Here is a 5988-nt window from a genome sequence, read left to right as displayed (position 1 = left end):
CGCGGTCCCCCGCCGTCACCAGACGCGACGTTACAGCGCGAGAGGGAGGACCTCGGCGGACGTCAGCGGCGTCCGTCCGCTCATTGGCTCGTGGCGAGCTGCGGGGCGCTCTTTGGCCAATAGAAAGCGCTGTTGCTACAGCTTTTCCGCATCCTTCGCTCGGCCGCCTCCTCCTCGGGTCGGCTGGGCTCCGCTTCCGTCGCCTAGCAACGCGCAGGAGCCAAGGAGCTCTCGCCTCTTCCCGCCGCTAGATGGCGGCAGCGGCAGCAGGAGCGACGCCGTGGGACCAGCAGAGCTCCACGTCCAGCACCGACTTCACGTCAGGCCATGAGCTCTGGGGAGACAAACCCCAGAAGCCAGAGCTAGGATTACATATCTGTTTCAATTCACATGGTAAGAAACCTTTTCTGTGGAAGGGTATAATGCTCTTAAGAAAAAAAAAAAAAAGCAACAAACATTGAGGGTCACGTACGTTAAAAAATAATCCTTGGGAGGGGATGCGTATAGGGGAGGTGGTAGCTCATGCTAGTATCCCAGTACTTGGAAGGTCAGGCCGGATCTCGAATTCCTTTCGTAAAATCAAGCAAATAAACAGTCTCCACTAAATATAAGAAAATAGAGTGATGACGAATGTAAGGAGATAGGAAAAGAAGGCTGAAAGCAAGAAACAACTTTTCCAGAAAAAGAGGAAAAAAATAAGATACGGAATAGAAATAGCTAAGGGATGGAGGAGAAAACTTATTTTTGACCGTTTTCGACGAGAGAAGGAGCATTGTTTAGGAAGCGTTTGCTTTTCTCAGGATGGCATGCTTGTCTGAGTTTAGAACAGAGTGGTCTGATGAAATGTTCTACTATGGTGGAAGCATTCTGTATTTGCGCTGTCTAATACCAAAGTCATCGGCTACATGTAGATACTGCCCATGTGATTGCTGCTTAGTGTGATGGAGCAGCTGAGTTAACTTTTAACTTTTAATTAATTCAATATTATATAACGGCAGGTGATTAGTGCTATAATAGTGGGCATTTGGGTTCTATGTGATCAAAACTTTGCTCTTACAACACAGTTCGTTTGGCTCCACAGTTCTGATATCTGAATTATTTTACTTATTTGGCTTGGGGGATACAAATTAATATCGGTCTAAGAGTTATCTGAAATTTAGCACACTTACTTAAAATCTACCTAATATTTCTTTTTCCCAGTGAATCACTTAGGCAAATGAAATTTAGGACCTGGAGCTAGAGCTCCATACAATGTAAAATGCCAGCATGTGGTGTGTTCTTGAAGTCGGGCAGGGGGAAGGTGGAAACAGGAGGATCCTTGGGGCTCCCTAGCCAGCTAAGCTAGTCTAATTGGTAAATTCTGGGCCAATGAAAGACTGTGTCTCAAAGAGGTGTACAGTGTGGCTTCCATTTGTGTGTGCACACACACTGTTTGCCCACACATGTGAACATGCTGCACACAAGCACACACACATATTACAAAAAAAAAAAAAAATTCAGGACTGGAGAGAGAGCTTAGCAGCTAAGGCAAGTGACTGTGAAGCCTAAAGATCCATGTTCAACTCACCAGATCCCATATAAGCCAGACACACAAGGTGATGCATGCACAAGGGTAAGGTCACACATGTGCACAAGGTAGTGCACCCATCATTTGATTATGATGGCTGGAGGCCCTGATGTGCCAATTCTGTCTTCCTCTTTCTCTCTCTCTCTCTCTCTCTCTCTCTCTCTCATAGGAAAAAAAAAACAACAAAGGAAAGAAAGGAGACTCTGCCTAAAAAACAAAACAAAACAAAACAAAAAAAAAAACAACCAGATTTAGAGCCAGGTGTGGTGGTGCATACCACCAATTCCAGCACTTGGGAGGCTGAGGTAAGAGGATCACTGTGAGTTCAAGGCCACCTGAGACTACAGAGTGAAATCTAGGTCAGCCTAGGCTAGAGGAAGACCCTACCTTGAAAAACCAAATAAATAAATAAGTAAGTAAACCTTAAAAAACATGATTTAGGACACCTGAACTTGTTATCTTCTCTGGCAAGATCTCGAGTTTTTTAATGTCTCAAAGTTAGTATCTAAATGTATTCATGTTATAAATATTATGAAACATAAATGTGATTGGGTGATGAATTCTGATGCATAATATATAGATAGATAGATAGATAGATAGATAAATAAATATTGTGTATTGGGTCTTAACATATTTACTTACATAAGTTTTCAAAAGCCAAATTCAGATTAAATTATATATATGTATGCATTCATATATATGTATACACACACACACACACACGGGGGAGGGGGCAGGAGTCTATGTATTCATCTAAGTTATCTGTAATTTTCAGAAATTTGGGAAAGGGGAGAGGACAAGAGAGAGGGTAGAACTTCTTCCTGTCTTGCATCTTGAACCAATATGTTAGCTAAATTTTCAATCACATGTTGGCCTTCTCCATTCCCACACACAGACAGATGCTGGTATCACATGATCTAGTTTGGAAATCTTTTCTTGTAAGGTGATGTCACAGTAAACAGGCATCTGCATGGCACATGTGAATAAATTACATCCTCCCATCTCAAAATTATCTTTAAGGTTTTAACATTAGATCTTGACTAAGTGAAATTGTTGTTTTGTGTGCACATGCATGTGGAGGCCAGGGGCTACCTTGGGTGTTATTCTCAGGTGTGCTTAACTCCTCTTTTGTGAGACAGGCTCTCTCATTGGCCTGGAGCTCACTGGCCAGTGGACTGCAGACATCCACTTGTTTCCACCCCCCACCCCAGGGCTATGATTCTAGGTGTACACCACCATGCCCAACATTTATGTGGGCACTGGTCATCCAACTCAGGTCCACAGGCTTGTGAAGCCTACATTTTACCCATTGAGCTTTCTCCTCAGCCTCAAAAACTGAGATTTTGTGTTACAGATTCTCACAAATATCAGATAAATATTTTTATTTAACCATAACAACTTGGAACACATTCTAGCCTTGCTCTACTTCCCCTCACTTTCTCAAATCTTAAGCACAGTTTCCAAGCATTTATCCAGGAAAATACATGGTATCTACATGCTAACTGAAAACAAAAGTTTAGTAGCTGCCCGGCCGTGGTGGCACATGGCTTTAATCCCAGCATTCGGGAGGCTGAGGTAGGAGGATCGCTGTGAGTTTGAGGCCACCCTGAGACTAATTCCAGGTCAGTTGGGGCTAGAGCAAGACTCAACCTCGAAAAACAAAACCAAAAAGAAAAAAATGTTTAGTAACTGGTAGAAATTAGATCCTTGCTTTTTTGTTGTTGTTGTTCTTGCCAGATAGAGACTCATTATATGTCCCAGATTGACCATGCCTAGCTCATTTTATTTAAAATATACTTCTGCTTTCTAATTGAAAGTAGAAGGGGAACTATTTCAGAAGAGGAAGGGCCCCAGTAGAGGAGGACAGAGGGACAAGAAGGGCTAGTTGGAGGGATGAATATGATCAAAACATTGCTATTTATTTTTAAATGCTGTGTCATCATTGAATGTATGCAATTCATTGGCATGTTTTAATCAAAGGATTAGACAATGATTCTTGTTATGCCTTTTTGATTTCTCCTGGAAATCTATAGTCCTATTTTTTCTACATATTTCTTAAGTAAGAGTCCTTTCAGATGAGTGAGTCATACATACCCTTTATCTATTTCTTATTTTTTGCTTTGTGTATTTTGTGCTTATGTTGATAGGTGTTATATGTTTATAATTGTTATATTTTCAAATTTATTTTAGCATTATTTTTCCTTCTTCATATCTATTAATCTCTCTATTCATGCAATTCTTGTGGGGGGATTTGTTCTTTTGAGACAGGGTCTCATATAGCCAGGCTGGTTTCAAAGTCACTATGTAGCTGAGGAGGACCTTGACCATTTTATACTCCTGCCTCTACCTCCCAAGTACTTAGATTACAGGCATGCAACATCATGCCTGGTTTAGGCAGTGCTGAACATTGAACCCCGGGCTTCGTGCGTGTGGCAGAAGCACTCTGCCAACTAAGTTACATCCCCAGTCACTCAGAGTCATAAAAACCTATTTGCCTGATTCATATGGCCATATCAATCTTCTTATGGTTATCATTTACATGGCATTCAACCTGTTTGTATAACTGAACCTAAAATATTTCTTTTAAACAATTTATAGTTAGATATCATTTTAATATAGTCTTCATTAATCATTTTTGTGTTGCTGTAAAAGAAAAACATACAAGACAATAAATTTGAAGAGAGGCTTATCCTGGCTCATAGTTTGGAAGTCTCAGCCCATGGGTAACTGTCTCTGTCACTATGACCACTGTGACAGGAAAGGAGAGAGTCTAGAGACATTTGAGTCCTTCCCTTTGGCTACCAGGTTGAGACAATGAACAGCAAAGAATTGAAATTTCCTTAGGAATCCCATGCGAGAGGCGTAGAAAGGCTGAAGCTCTAAAGTCTATCAGAGGAGAGAATTCACACAGTTCTGACAACTTGTCAGCTTCCATGTCAGGCCTGAGCTGGGACAATGATGGGTCAGTGCTGAGCAGGTCCACATCTTTACAAGGCCTGCTTAGTTATGCATAACTCTGGCCCTCAACTTAAACCTAAACTTCAAGTCTTGTCAGGACCCCAAAGATGGACTTGGGATAACTGGGCCTCTTTATTTGTTCCTCTTCCAGTATATCTCCTTTCTGTTATTTTTACTATTACTTGTCTCTTTAATTGGTGTATTAGGGACAAGTAGCTGATACTAGCTTTTTAAGGCTACCAGGGCCCAGGCTTTGACCCTAACAGCTCTGGTAACAGCATTCAGTATAATTTTTGTTTATTATGGATTTGTACATTTTGCTATTTTCTATATTTTATTTCTATGTTCTATTTTATTGCCTTTTTCTTTAGTGTTGAATCAATTTCTGTTTCTCTCTTTCCCTCTTTTTAAATTTTTTTTGTTTTTTTTTATTTATTTATTTGAGAGTGACAGACAGAGAGAGAAAGAGGCAGAGAGTGAGAGAGAGAGAGAGAGAATGGGTGCACCAGGGCCTCCAGCCACTGCAAACAAACTCCAGACGTGTGCACCCCCTTGTGCATCTGGCTAACGTGGGTCCTGGGGAATCGAGCCTCAAACCAGGGTCCTTAGTCTTCACAGGCAAGCACTTAACCGCTAAACCATTTCTCCAGTCTCTCTCTCTTTTGAGACAGTCTCATGTATCCCAGACTGGCCTTGAACTCCTGATCCTCCTGTCTTTACCCGCAAGGGCTGGAATTATAGGCACATGTCACCAGGTCCAGGTTGAACCAGCATTTTAATTAATTTGTTGAGATATAAGTCACATACTAAATCCTTCATCTTTTCTCTTTATTTCCAACAATTTGATGGTCTGTCTAGATGGTGGTTTTCTTTGTGTTTATCTTATTTGGGAGTCATTGGTTTTGGATTTTCAAGTGGCCTTTTAAAATTCATATTTGGGGGCTGGAGAGATGGCTTAGCGGTTAAGCGCTTGCCTGTGAAGCCTAAGGACCCCGGTTCGAGGCTTGGTTCCCCAGGTCCCACGTTAGCCAGATGCACAAGGGGGCGCACGCGTCTGGAGTTCGTTTGCAGAGGCTGGAAGCCCTGGCATGCCCATTCTCTCTCTCTCCCTCTATCTGTCTTTCTCTCTGTGTCTGTCGCTCTCAAATAAATAAATTAAAAATTAAAAAAAAATAAAATTCATATTTGGGGAGTGTTTTTTTTTTGCTATTATCTCTTCAGCAAAGGTTTTTGTCCATTTCTTTCTTGCTTCTCCTTCTGGAACTTGCCTTGTGTACATAACAGAACACTTTTATTGTTCCATAGATCCTTTGGGTTCTATTCATTTGCTTTCAATCTCTTTTGTCCCTGTCTTTTGAATAGAGTACATTCTATAGACATATTATTAACTTCAGTGACTTTTTTTCTGATACATTTAATCTACTTTTGGGCTCATCCGTTGATTTTGTCATATTGTTCATTTT

The sequence above is a fragment of the Jaculus jaculus genome, chromosome 1 (assembly GCF_020740685.1).
Source record: "Jaculus jaculus isolate mJacJac1 chromosome 1, mJacJac1.mat.Y.cur, whole genome shotgun sequence".
NCBI lineage: Eukaryota > Metazoa > Chordata > Mammalia > Rodentia > Dipodidae > Jaculus > Jaculus jaculus.
The sequence above is the reverse complement of the archived record's forward strand: the minus strand, read 5'-3'. Positions refer to the sequence as shown.